Below are 15,555 nucleotides of genomic sequence, written 5' to 3'. Positions count from 1 at the left end.
TTACTGTGGATCGGGCCATCATGGTTCATAGCATCATGATTGGTGAAGAAGTAGAGGTTCATGAAGTCATAGCCAATGAACTCTACAAAATAGCTGACAAACCTTCATACATGGCACGGCTAGCATTCCTCACCTCATATGCCATCTATGTTATTCAGCCGGAGTTATCATAGATGGAGATGCCTCCATAGAAGAAGACAAGCCCATCACCAAGAAAAGGATGGAGCAAACAAGGGAAGTTCCTCACGGCCCTCAAGGAGAACAAGAGGAGGTTCACCATCAACAAATGCCTCATGGAATGCACTTTCCTCCCAACAACTATTGGGAGCAACTTAGCACCTCCTTGGAAGATTTGAGCCATAATGTGGAACAACTAAGGGTGGAACACCATGAGCACGCCCTCACTCTTCAAGAAATAAGAGAAGATCAAAGAGCAATGAGGGAGGAGCAACAAAGGCAAGGAAGGGACATAGAAGAGTTGAAGAACATCATTGGTCCTTCAAGAAGAAGACGCCACTAGAGGTGGATTCATTCCTTGTTCTTTATTTCTTTCTGTTTCGGTTTTTAATTATTATGTTTATCTATGTTTTGTGTCTTTATTTCATGATCATTAGTATGTAACCATGCCTTAAAGCTATGAATAAAATCCATTAGTCCTTCACCTCTCTTAAAAGAAAAATGTTTTAATTCAAAAGAACAAGAAGTACATAATTTTCGAAATTATTATTGAATTTAGTTTAATTATTTTGATGTGGTGACAATGCTTTTGTTTTCTGAATGAATGAATGAACAGTGCATATGTCTTTTGATCTTGTTGTTTATGAGTGTTAAAATTGTTGGCTCTTGAAAGAATGATGAACAAGGAGAAATGTTATTGAGGATCTGAAAAATCATGAAATTGATTCTTGAAGCAAGAAAAAGCAGTGAAAAAAAAAAAAAAAAAGGGATCTAAAAAGAGTATATAGAAAAAGAAAAAGCAGTAGAAAAAGCCAATAGCCCTTAAAACCAAAAGGCAAGGGTAAAAAGGATCCAAGGCTTTGAGCATCAATGGATAGGAGGGCCCAAGGAAATTAAATCCAGGCCTAAGCGGCTAAACCAAGCTGTCCCTAACCATGTGCTTGTGTCATGAAGGTCCAAGTGAAAAGCTTGAGACTGAGTGGTTAAAGTCGTGATCCAAGGCAAAAGAGTGTGCTTAAGAGCTCTGGACACCACTAACTGGGGACTCTAGCAAAGCTGAGTCACAATCTGAAAAGGTTCACCCAGTTATGTGTCTGTGGCATTTGTGTATCCGGTGGTAATACTGGAAGACAAAGTGCTTAGGGCCACGGCCAAGACTCAAAAGTAGCTGTGTTCAAGAATCAACATGCTTAACTAGGAAAGTCAATAACACTATCTGAAATTTTAAGTTCCTAAAGATGCCAATCACTCTGAACTTCAAAGGAAAAAGTGAGATGCCAAAACTGTTCAGAAGCAAAAAGCTACAAGTCCCGCTCATGTAATTAAATTAATATTCATTGATATTTTGGACTTTATAGTATATTCTCTTCTTTTTATCCTATTTGATTTTCAGTTGCTTGGGGACAAGCAACAATTTAAGTTTGGTGTTGTGATGAGCGGATAATTTATACGCTTTTTGGCATTGTTTTTATATAGTTTTTAGTAAGTTTGAGCTACTTTTAGGGATGTTTTCATTAGTTTTTATGTTAAATTCACATTTCTGGACTTTACTATGAGTTTGTGTGTTTTTCTGTGATTTCAGGTAAATTCTGACTGAAATTGAGGGATTTGAGCAAAACTCTGCAAAAGGCTGACAAAAGGACTGCTGATGCTGTTGGATTCTGACCTCCCTGCACTCGAAATGGATTTTCTGGAGCTACAGAACTCTAAATGACGCGCTCTCAACGGCGTTGGAAAGTAGACATCCAGGGCTTTCCAGCAATATATAATAGTCCATACTTTATTCGAAGAATGACGACGCAAACTGGCGTTGAACGCCAAGTACACGCTCCTTTCTGGAGTTAAACGCCAGAAAAACGTCATAATCCGGAGTTGAACGCCCAAAGCACATCATAACTCGAAATTCAACTCCAAGAGAAGCCTCAGCTCGTGGATAGATCAAGCTCAGCCCAAGCATACACCAAGTGGGCCCCAGAAGTGGATTTATGCATCAATTACTTACTCATGTAAACCCTAGGAGCTAGTTTATTATAAATAGGATGATTTACTAATGTATCAATCATCTTTTGATCTCAGTTTTATTTTATTCTTCATCTTAGAAGATCATTGATCACGTTTAGGGGGCTGGCCATTCGGCCATGCCTGAACCTCTTGCTTATGTATTTTCAACGGTGGAGTTTCTGCACACCATAGATTAAGGGTGTGGAGCTCTGCTGTACCTCAAAGATTAATGAAGTTCTATTTTCTTTTATTCAATTCTCTATCTTATTCTTATTCCAAGATATTCATTCGTACTCAAGAACATGATGAATGTGATGAGCTAATAACTCTCATCATCATTCTCACTTATGAACGCGCGTGATTGACAACCACTTCCGTTCTGCGTGTAACAAGGCTTGAATGTATATCTCTTAGATTCCCCAACAGAATCTTCGTGGTATAAGCTAGATAGATGGCGGCATTCATCTAGATCCGGAAAGTCCAACCTTGTCTGTGGTGTTCCGAGTAGGATCCTGGGAATCCGGAAAGTCTCACCTTGTCTGTGGTATTCCGAGTAGGATTCCGTTCATGAATGACTGTGACGTGCTTCAAACTTTAACCTGCTGGGCGTTAGTGACAAACGCAAAAGAGGGATTCTATTCCAGTAGGAGCGGGAACCAACCGGTGATTGGCCGTACTGTGACAGCGTGCGTGCATTAGCTTTCACTGCGAGGATGGGATGTAGCTATCAACCATGGGTGATGCCTCCAGACTGGTTAGCTGTGCGAGTGACAGCCGTGCAGGTTATTTCCCCGAGAGGAATGAAAGTAGCCACAGCTGATAGTGAACCCCTATACAAAGCTTGCCATGGAGAGGAGTAAGAAGGATTGGGTAGAAGGAATAGGAGAGCAGGCGTCCTAGAGCTCTACAGCACCTCCATTCCGCTTATCTGAAATTCCTACCAATGAATCTGCATAAGTATTCTATCCCTTTTTATTATTTATTTTATTATTAATATTCGAACTCACCATAAACAGATTTAATCTGCCTAACTGAGATTTGCAAGGTGACCATAGCTTGCTTCATACCAACAATCTCTGTGGATTCGACCCTTACTCACGTAAGGTTATTACTTGGACGACCCAGTACACTTGCTGGTTAGTTGAACGGAGTTGTGCTTTCACTCAGTGCCAATTTCTAAAATCCAATTACAATGAATCAAATCAAAGAACATGTGATCACAATTTCGTCCACCAGCCTCCCAATAAGCGCTTCTTTAATGTCAATAGCTTGACAGTAAGCTCTTACAGAGCTTCACAGATGCTCAGAGCATGATTGTGGCCTCGCAACACCAAACTTAAAGTTTGAATGTGGGGGCTCTGCTTGACTCTGTATGGAGAGAATTGGATGAAGTTTTTCATGCTTCTTCTCCATGTTTACAGAAGAAGATTCTTGAGCCTTAAACACAAGGTAGTCCTCATTCAATTGAAGGACTAACTCTCTTCTGTCCACATCAATCACAGCCTTTGCTATGGCTAGGAAGGGTCTTCCAAGGATGATATATTTATCCTCATCCTTCCCAATGTCTAGGATTATGAAGTCAGCAGGGATGTAAAGGCCTTCAACCTTCACCAAGACATCCTCTACAAGTCCATTAGCCTGTTTCATTGATTTGTCTGCCATCTCTAGTGCGATTTTTGCAGCTTGTACCTCAAAGATCCCTAGTTTCTCCATTATAGAGAGTGGCATGAGGTTTATACCTAACCCCAAGTCACACAGAGCCTTCTCAAAGGTCATGATGCCTATGGTACAAGGTATTAAGAACCTTCCGGGATCCAGTTTCTTCTGAGGTAATTTCTGCTTAACCAAGGTATTTAGTTCATTGATGAGCAATGGAGGTTCATCCTCCCAAGTCTTATTACCAAATAACTTAGAATTCAGCCTTATGATTGCTCCTAGATACCGAGCAACTTGCTCTTCAACAATAGCTTCATCCTCTTCAGAGGGAGAATACTCATAAGAGCTCATGAATGGCAACAGTAAGTTTAGTGGAATCTCTATGGTCTCTGTGTGAGCCTCAGATTCCTTTGGTTCCTCATTAGGGAACTCCTTACTGGACAGTGGACGTCCATTGAGGTCTTCCTCACTGGAAATCACTGCCTCTTCCTCCTCTACAGGTTCGGCCACTTTGGATATATTGATGGCCTTGCATTCTCTCTTTGGATTCTCTTCTGTATTGCTTGGGAGAGTACTATGAGGGATTTCAGTAACTCTTTTACTCAGCTGACCCACTCGTGTCTCCAAATTTCTAATGGAGGACTTTGTTTCAGTCATGAAATTGAGAGTGATCTTAGATAGATCAGAGACTATAGTTGTTAAACCAGAGAGGCTCTGGTCAGAATGCTCTGTCTGTTGTTGAGAATATGATGGAAAAGGCTTGTTATTGCCAAACCTATTTCTCCCACCATTATTATTATTGAAGCCTTGTTGAGGCTTCTGTTGATCCTTCCATGAGAAATTTAGATGATTTCTCCATGAAGGATTATAGGTGTTTCCATAGGATTCTCCCATGTAATTCACCTCTTCCATTGTAGGATTCTCAGGGTCATAAGCTTCTCCTTCAGAGGAGGCTTCTTTAGTACTGCCGGATGCAGCTTGCAATCCAGTCAGATTTTGAGAAATCATATTGTCATGCTGAGTCAATATTTTGTTCTGAGCCAATATGGAATTCAGAGTATCAATCTCAAGAAATCCTTTCTTCTGAGTCATCCTATTATTCACAGGATTTCTTTCAGAAGTGTACATGAGCTGGTTATTTGCAACCATCTCAATGACTTCCTTGGCTTTTGCAGGGGTTTTCTTCAGATGAAGAGATCCACCAGCAGAGTGGTCCAATGAAATCTTGGATAATTCAGACAGACCATCATAGAATATACCTAAGATGCTCTATTTTGAAAGCATGTCAGAAGGACACTAATGAGCGGATAATTTATACGCTTTTCGGCATTGTTTTTAGGTAGTTTTTATTAGGTTCTAGCTACTTTTTAGTATATTTTTATTAGTTTTTAGGCAAAATTATTATTTTTGGACTTTACTATGAGTTTGTGTATTTTTCTGTGATTTCAGGTATTTTCTGGCTGAAATTGAGGGAGCTGAGCAAAAATCTAATTCAGGCTGAAAAAGGACTGCGAATGCTGTTGGATTCTGACCTCCCTACACTCGGAATAGATTTTTTGAAGCTACAGGAGTCCAATTAGAGCGCTCTCAATTGTGTTGGAAAGTAGACATCCAGGGCTTTCCAGCAATAGATAATAGTCCATACTTTGCGCAAAGATAGACGATGTAAACTGGCGTTCAATGCCAGTTCCATGTTGTAGTCTGGCGTTCAGCACCAGAAACAGGTTGCAAGTTGGAGTTCAATGCCAGAAACAGGTTATAACCTAGCGTTCGACTCCAGAAACAGCCCAGGCACGTGAGAAGCTTAAGTCTCAGCCCCAGCACACACCAAGTGGGCCCCAGAAGTAGATTTCTGCACTATCCATCTTAGTTTACTCATTTTCTGTAAACCTAGGGTACTAGTTTACTATTTAAACAACTTTTAGAGACTTATTTTGGATCTGATGACATTTTTAGATCTGAATTTTGTACCTTTTGACGGCATGAGTCTCTAAACCCCATTGTTGGAGGTGAGGAGCTCTGCAGCGTCTTGATGAATTAATGCAATTATTTCTGTTTTCCATTCAAACACGCTTGTTCCTATCTAAGATGTTCATTAATGCTTCACTATGAAGAAGGTGATGATCCGTGACACTCATCACCTTCCTCAATCCATGAACATGTGCCTGACAACCACCTCCGTTCTACATTAGATTGAATGAGTATCTCTTAGATTCCTTAATCAGAATCTTCGTGGTATAAGCTAGAATCCATTGGCAGCATCCTTAAGAATCCGGAAGTCTAAACCTTGTCTATAGTATTTCGAGTAGGATTCTGGGATTGGATGACTGTGACGAGCTTAAAACTCGCGAGTGTTGGGCGTAGTGACAGACGCAAAAGGATCAATGGATCTTATTCCGACATGATCGAGAACCGACAGATGATTAGCGGTGCTGTGATAGAGCATTTAGACCATTTTCACTGAGAGGATGGGAAGTAGACATTGACAACGCTGATGCCCTACATACAGCTTGCCATGGAAGGAACCTTGCATTTATGAAAGTGAGAAAGCATTATGTTGCAGGAATTCAGAAGACAAAGCATCTCCAAAACTCCAACATATTCTCCATTACTGCGTAACAATTACTCCTTTTACACCCTTTTATTTATCTTTTACAATCGAGGCTAAAGAATCCTATTGGTATCCTGACTAAGATTAATAAGATAACCATAGCTTGCTTCAAGCCAACAATCTCCGTGGGCTTCGACCCTTACTCACGTTAGGTATTACTTGGACGACCCAGTGCACTTGCTAGTTAGTTGTGTGAAGCTATGAGAAATAGTCCATTAATATTGGCATACACAATTTCGTGCACCAGACACCTTCTGATCAATTGCTTGTATCTTTTCCAAGCTTCATAGAGGGATTCACCTTCTTTCTGTCAGAAGGTTTGGACTTCCACTCTAAGCTTGCTCATCTTTTGATGTGGAAAGAATTTGGCCAAGAAAGTATTGACCAATTTTTCCCAAGAGTTCAGGCTTTTCCTAGGTTGTGAGTCCAACCATATCCTAGCTCTGTCTCTTACAATAAAGGGGAAAAACATAAGCCTGTAGATCTCGGGATCAACCCCATTGGTCTTAACAGTGTCACAGATTTGCAAGAATTCAGCTAAGAACTGATGAGGATCTTCCAATGGAAGTCCATAAAACTTTCAATTCTGCTGCATTAGAGAAACTAATTGAGGCTTAAGCTCAAAGTTGTATGCTCCAATTGCAGGAATTAATATGCTTCTTCCATAGAAGTTAGAAGTTAGTGCAGTAAAGTCACCAAGCATCTTCCTTGCATCTCCACCATTGTTCTCAGGTTCGGCTGCCATGTCTGCCTCTTTTTTGAAATTTATTATAAGGCCCTCTCTGGAGTGTTGTACTTTATCTTCTCTTAGCTTCCTCTTCAGAGTCCTTTCAGGTTCAAGATCAGCTTTAACAAGAATGTCTTTATCCCTGCTCCTGCTCATATGAAAAAGAAGAGAACAAAGAAAGTAGTGGAATCTTCTATGTCACAGTATAGAGATTCCTTTATGTGTCAGAGGAAAAGAAGAATAGAAGAATGAGGTAGAAAGAGAATAAGAAGAATTCGAACACAGAGAGAGGGAGAGGGTTCGAATTATTAGATGAGTAGAAGAGAAATATTAGTAAATAAATAAAATAAATAGAAAGAGATGAGAGAGAGAGTATTCGAATTTTAAGAAGAGGGAAAAGAAAAATATTTTTATTTTTATTTAATTAATTAAGTTAGTTTCAAAAATTTGAAAAAGAAATACAGTAAAATTAAAAACTAAAACAATTAGTTAATTAAATTTTTTTTGAAAAAGTGGTTGGTGATTTTTGAAAATTAGAAGTGAAAAAGTAGTTAGGTGGTTTTGAAAAAAATAAGAAATAGTAAACTTTTTAAAAATTAAACAAACAAGTCAAATAGTTAGTTGAAAAAATATTTTAAAATAAATTTTGAAAAGATAAGAAGTTAGAAAAAGATTTTGAAATTAAAATTTTAAAAAGATATGATTGAAATTTATTTTTGAAAAAGAATTGAAAAAGAAATTAAAAAGATTTGATTTTTAAAATTAAAGTTGATGACTTGACTAACAAGAAACTAAAAGATACGATTCTAGAATTCAAAGATTGAACATTTCTTAATAAGAAAGTAACAAACTTGAAATTTTTGAATCAAAACATTAATTGTTATCAAGGATTTTCGAAAATATGAAATAAAATTAAGAAAAATATTTTGAAAAAATTAGTTTTAAAATTTTCGAAAACATTAAGAGAAAGATGAAAAAGATTTTGAAAAATTTTAAGAATGAAATTCGAAGATCATAAAAAAATGAAAAAGAATTGATTTTTGGAAAAGATTTGAAAAGATGAAGTTTTTAAATTGAAATTTTGACTTGATTAACAAGAAACAACTAAATTTTAAAAATTTTTGACCAAGTCAACTCAAAATTTCGAAAATTATGAGAAGAATAAGGAAAAGATATTTTTTACTTTTGAATTTTTAATGAGGAGAGAGAAAAACAACAAAATGAAACAAAACATAAAAATTTAAGATAAAAACAAATAATGCATGCAAGAACACTTTGAATGTCAAGATGAACACCAAGAACACTTTGAAGATCATGATGAACATCAAGAGCATATTTTTGAAAATTTTTAAGAAAAGAAAGACATGCAAGACACCAAACTTAAAAACTTTTGTACTAGGGACACTAACAATTCGGAAATGCACCAGAAAAACAAGAAAAGACACAAAACAAGAAAAATTAAAGATCAAAGAAGGAAAATCATCAAGAACAACTTGAAGATCAAAGAAGAACACAATGCATGAATTTTCGAAAATCTAAGAAAAATTAAAAACATGCAGTTGACACCAAACTTAAAATTTGACACTAGACTCAAATAAGAAACACAATTTTTTTGGTTTTATGATTTTATTAAATTTTTTTTGAAATATTTTTTTTAAAAAAAAAACTTTTTGAAAAGAAAATAAAGGTTGAAACAAGAAAGAAGGTTACCGAATCTAAGCTACAAGATGAACCGTCAGTTGTTCAAACTCGAACAATCCCCGGCAACGGCGCCAAAAACTTGGTGCACGGAATTGTGATCACACTTTTCACAACTCCGGTACAACTAACCCGCAAGTGTACTGGGTCGTCCAAGTAATAAAACCGTACGTGAGTAAGGGTCGATCCCAGGGAGATTGCCGGCTTGAAGCAAGCTATGGTCATCCTGTAAATCTTAGTCAGGTGGATTCAATTGGTTATGAGTTTTGATAATTGAAAGATAAATAAAACGTAAATTAAAATAAATATACTTATAAAATTCATTGGTGGGAATTTCAGATAAGCGTTTGGAGATGCTTTGTTGCTTCTGAACCTCTGTTTCCTATTGTCTTCATTCAATCATGCGTGATCCCTACTATGGTAAGCTGTATGTTGGTGGATCACCGTTGTCAATGGCTACCATCCGTCCTCTCAGTGAAAATGGTCCAGGTACGGTTTCTGTACGGCTAATCAACTGTCGGATCTCTCGTCTCGGATGAAAAATACCAAGCACAGCTACCGCACGGCTAATCATCTGTCGGTTCTCACTTGTGTCGGAATAGGATCTCTCTATCCTTTTGCACACTGTCACTGCACCCAACATTCGTGAGTTTAAAGCTCGTCACAGTCATCCCGTCCCAGATCCTACTCAGAATACCACAGACAAGGTTTAGACTTTTTGGATCTCGGGAATGCTGCCAATTGGTTCTAGCCTCTACCACGAAGGTTCTAATCTCACAGATTCGAATGCTCTATTGTTAGGAGAGGCAAGTCAAATCCGTGGATCAAAGACTCAAGAGACTATACTCTGGCTGTCGTCCAATGACTACGTTGAACATCATGTAGACCGTTTGTGGTTGTCAAGCACGCGGATCTTGGCTAAGCGAGTAACGAAGATAGTGGGTGATTGACATGGGTCACCCCTTCATTCTGACTTAACTGAATTAAGTACGACAGTATATCTTGGAGAAGAAGTAAGTGTGAATTGAAAGAGAAACAATAGTACTTACATTATTTCATGAAGAACAGCAGAGCTCCGCACCTTAATCTTTGAGGTGTAGAAACTCCACCGTTGGAAAATACATAAGAGAAAAAGGTCTAGGCATGGCCAAATGGCCAGCCTCCCAAATGTGAAAAATGGTATCAGCTCTGAATACAATAGTAAAAATTTCTATTTATACTAAACTAGTTACTAAGAATTACAGAAAATAAGTAACTAAGTGTAGGTAGTGCAGAAATCCACTTCCGGAGCTCACTTGGTGTGTGCTTGGGCTGAGCATTGAGCTTTACACGTGCATAGGCCTTTTCTAGAGTTAAACACCAGCTTGGATGCCAGTTTGGGCGTTTAACTCCAATTCTGGTGCTAGTTCCGGCGTTAAACATTACAAAAGGGTCTCTGGCTGGCGTTGAACGCTAGTTTGTGTTATCAAATCTCAGGAAAAGTATAAACTATTATACATTGATGGAAAGCCCAAGATGTTAGCTTTCCAATCCAATTGAGAACGCACCAATTGGACATCTGTAGTTCCAGAAAAACGCATTTGAGTATTGGGAGGTCAGAATCCAACAGCATCTGTAGTCCTTCCTCAGCCTCTGAATCAGATTTTTGCTCAGGTCCCTAAACTTCAGCCAGAAAATATCTAAAATTATAGAAAAACACACAAACTGATAGTAAAGTACAGAAATGTAATTTTTGCATAAAAACTAATAAAAATATAATAAAAAGTAACTAAAACATACTAAAAGCTACCTAAAAACAATGCCAAAAAGCGTATAAATTATCCGCTCATCAGTAGCTCCAGGATGAATCAAGAATCCACTCCTGTGAGCCTCTATCAACACTTATTACCTCAGATTCCCCACATTCGGCACACGGATCTTCTCCTTGCACCTCCAAATCCCTTCTTTATCTTGAGTAACCTCTCCCTATTTTCTCTGCTCAATCACTTGCAGCATCTTCTGTAGCTCCTAATTATCCTGCTGAGCTTTTTGAATCTCAGTCTTGAAGTTGCTAGAGATATGCAACTAGTTCAAGCATAAACTTCTAGCCACCTCTTTAACACCCAAGTTCAAATCCGCAAAACTACTCAACGATTCCTCTTCTTTAGTCATCATCCAAGCAATACTTAGTGATTTTCTACTCAACACATCTGCCACCACATTAGCTTTTTGATGAACGACTATTTTATGACTTATTTTAGATCAAATCGAGTGGATTTTGTCAATTATTCTCCCACTTATTTATATAAATTGTATGTTTTTAAGTTTCCTTCCTAATTTTATGTTATGATTGAAAACATGCTTCTTAGGCCTTAAAATCGCTAATTTTTAATCCTCTCTTATTACCATTTGATGATGTGATATGTGTGGTAAGTGTTTTCAGAGTTTATAGGGCAGGAATGACTTAGAGGATAGAAAGGAAGCATGCAAAAGTGGAAGGAACACAAGAATTTAGAGATTTGAGAAGTTGGTCTCGACGCGCACGCATAGATAACGCGTACGCATGACCAAGCCATAGTCCAAATGACGCGTGCGCATGGTGAGTGTCACAAGCCACAAGCCTCAGTAAAGGGAATTCGCTGGGGCGATTTCTAGGCTTCTTTTGACCCAGTTTTAAGCCTAAAAATGAAGACAAGAGGCTGCAGAGTGGAGCTGGAAGGCATCATTCGAATCATTCATTCACTTTTACACACTTTAGGTTTTAGATGTAGAATTTTAGAGAGAGAGGCTCTCTCCTCTCTTTAGGTTTTAGGGTTTCTTCTTTCAATTTCTCCTTAGGTTTAGGTTTCAGTCTTATCTTAATTTAGTTTTCTCTTACTTTTATTTGTCCTAGCACTTTGGTTCACCAACTCCTCTTGTTAATTTCTCTATTTTGCAATTTTAGTTTACGAGTCCTTTTGTTACTCTCAATTTTCTTTTAATGCAATTTTATGTTTTTATGTCTCTTGATATTTGCCTTAGTTACTATTATTGATTTCTTGTTTATGTTAGTCATAGCCTTTACTACTTCTTGTATTTTGTGATGTTTACTTTTATTGCATGCTATGATTTTTTTATTCCTGGCTTGGACTGGTAACTTGGGTGACCTTGAGTTGCTAATGTCCAAGGGATTGATGATTTGATGTCCATTGACACTGGCTTTCACTAATTCGATTAGTGAGTGGATAGGACTTAAGAATTTGGATTGATGAAACTCATTTGACTTTTCTTCAATTATTAGAGGATGACTAAATGAGATTGATCCCTGATGAGCGGATATTTTATACGCTTTTTGGCATTGTTTTTAGATAGTTTTTAGTATAATCTAGCTATTTTTAGGGATGTTTTCATTAGTTTTTATACTAAATTCACATTTCTAGACTTTACTATGAGTTTGTGTATTTTTCTGTGATTTCAGGTATTTTCTGGCTGAAATTGAGGGACCTGAACAAAATTCTGATAAAAGACTGACAAAGGACTGCTGATGTTGTTGGATTCTGACCTCCCTGCACTCGAAATAGATTTTTTGGAGGTACAGAACTCCAAATGGCGCGCTCTCAATGGCATTGGAAAGTAGACATCCAGAGCTTTCCAGCAATATATAATAGTCCATACTTTATTCGAGATTAGACGACGTAAATTAGCGCTCAACGCCAGTTCCATGTTGCATTCTGGAGTCAAACGCCAGAAACACGTCACGAACCAGAGTTGAACGCCAAAAACACGTTACAACTTGGAGTTCAACTCCAAGAGAAGTCTCTGCACGTGTAAAGTTCAAGCTCAACCCAAGCACACACAAAGTGGGCCACGGAAGTGGATTTCTGCATCAATTACTTACTTCTGTAAACCTTAGTAGCTAGTCTAGTATAAATAGAACATTTTACTATTGTATTAGACATCCTGGATCTGGGATTGTATTTTTTGATCCTGTGATCACGTTTTGGGGGCTGGCCATTCGGCCATGCCTGAACCTTCATCACTTATGTATTTTCAACGGTGGAGTTTCTACACACCATAGATTAAGGGTGTGGAGCTCTGCTGTACCTCGAGTTTTAATGCAATTACTACTATCTTTTATTCAAATTCAATCTTATTTCTATTATAAGATACTACTCGTACTTCAATCTGATGGATGTGATGATCCGTGACACTCATCATCATCCGTTCCTATGAACGCGTGCCTGACAACCACTTCTGTTCTACAAGCGAAAGCTAGAGTGTGTATCTCTTGGATTCCTGATGCATGATGCATGGTTGCCCTCACCTGACAACCGAGCCTTCCATTCCGTGAGATCAGAGTCTTCGTGGTATAAGCTAGAATTGATGGGGCATTCATGAGAATCCGGAAAGTCTAAACCTTGCCTGTGGTATTTCGAGTAGGATTCCGGGATTGAATGACTGTGACGAGCTTCAAACTCGAGATTGTTGGGCGTGATGACAAACGCAAAAGAATCAAGGAATTCTATTCCAACATGATCGAGAATCGACAGATGATTAGCCGTGCCGTGACAAAGTATTTGGACCTTTTTCACTGAGAGGATGGGATGTAGCCATTGACAACGGTGATGCCCTACATACAGCTTGCCATGGATCACAATTTAAGTATGAATCACAATTTCATCCACCAAGTTTTTGGCGCCGTTGCTGGGGATTGTTCGAGTTTGGACAACTAACGGTTCATCTTGTTGCTCAGATTAGGTAATTTAATTTTTATTTTCTTTTCAAAATATTTTCAAAAAAAAGAAATAAATTTTCTCATCTATTTTCGAAAATTATTCTAAATTTTTAAGAATGAATTCTAGTGTTTCTTGAAGCATATTGAAGCCTGGCTGGCTGTAAAGCCATGTTTAATTCTTTTGGACTGAGGCTTCCAATCATCAGCATAGAGGCAAGTTAATTGAAATATCAGCTATTTTATGTCTGATTTATATCCTAAAGCTGGCTGGCTATTAAGCCATGTCTAACCCTTGGATTGGAGCTTTAGGCTATCATTGAAAGATTCCTGGAATTCTTCTTAAAAAATTTTGAATTTCTTATTTTCTTTTTCCTATATGTTTTTCGAAAAATATAAAATAAAATCCAAAAAATAATAAAATCAAAAAATTTTTATGTTTCTTGTTTGAGTCTTGAGTCAATTTATAAGTTTGGTGTCAATTGCATATTCATCTTGTTCTTGCAATTTTCGAAAATTCATGCATTCATAGTGTTCTTCATTATCTTCAAGTTGTTCTTGGTAAGTCTTCTTGTTTGATCTTGATGTTTTCTTGTTTTGTGTCTTTTGTTGTTTTTCATGTGCATTTTTGCATTCATAGTGTCTAAGCATTAAAGATTCCTAAGTTTGGTGTCTTGCATGTTTTCTTTGCATCAAAAATTTTTTTTTCAAAAAATATATGTTCTTGATGTTCATTATGATCTTCATAGTGTTCTTGGTGTTCATCTTGACATTCATAGTGTTCTTGCATGCATTCTTTGTTTTGATCCAAAAAGAAAAGAGAAAAACACAAAAAAGACGTTTTTATTTTTTTTCTCTTATCATTAAAAATTCAAAAATAAAAAATATCTTTTCCTTAATTCTCTCAAAATTTCGAAAATTTGAGTTGACTTAGTCAAATTTTTTAAAATTAGTTATTTCTTGTAAGTCAAGTCAAATTTTCAATTTTAAAAATCTTATCTTTTCAAAATCTTTTTCAAAAAAATCAAATCTCTTTTACTTTTATCTTATGATTTTCAAAAATTTAAAACTATTTTTCAAAATCTTTTTCTTATTTTATTTCAAATTTTCGAAACTTAATTAATAATTAATATGATTGATTCAAAAATTTGAAGTTTGTTATTTTCTTGTTAAGAAAGGTTCAATCTTTAAATTTTAGAATCTTATCTTTTAGTTTCTTGTTAGTAAAGTAATCAATTTTAATTTTAATCATATCTTTTTATCTTATCTTTTATATCATATCTTTTTCAAAATTTTATCTTTTTCAAAATTTTAAAATATCTTTTCTAACTTCTTATCTTCTTATCTTTTCAAAATTAGTTTTCAAATCTTTTTCAACTAACTATTTGACTTTTTGTTTGTTTCTTATCTTTTTCAAAACCACCTAACTACTCTTCCCTCTCTAATTTTCGAAAATACCTCCCTCTTTTTCAAAAATTCTTTTTAATTAATTAATTATTTTAAATTTTAATTTTAATTTTATTTCTTATCTTAATTTTCGAAAATCATTAACTCCTTTTCAAAATTGTTTTCGAAAACTTCTCTATCATCTTATTTTATTTATTTATTCATTTACTAACACTTCTCTTCATCTCTGCCCCTATCCTCACCCTTGTTTTTGGATTCTCCTTTCTTTATTTCCTTTCTTCTTCTACTAACAATAAGGAACCTCTTTACTGTGACATAGAGGATTCCTCTTCCTTCTCTGTTCTCTTCTCTTTCATATGAGCAAGAATAAGAAAAAAGGCATTCTTGTTAAAACTGATCCAGAACCTGAAAGAACTCTGAAGAGGAAATTAAGAGAAGCTAAATTACAACAATCCAGAGACAACCTTGTTGAAATTTTTGAACAAGAAAAGGAGATGGCAGCTGAACCCAACAACAATAATGCAAGAAGAATGCTTGGTGATTATACTGCACCTACGTCCAAGTTTGATGGAAGAAGCATCTCAATTC

The sequence above is a fragment of the Arachis stenosperma genome, chromosome 5, assembly GCF_014773155.1.
Source record: "Arachis stenosperma cultivar V10309 chromosome 5, arast.V10309.gnm1.PFL2, whole genome shotgun sequence".
NCBI lineage: Eukaryota > Viridiplantae > Streptophyta > Magnoliopsida > Fabales > Fabaceae > Arachis > Arachis stenosperma.
This window is presented reverse-complemented; position numbering follows the sequence as displayed.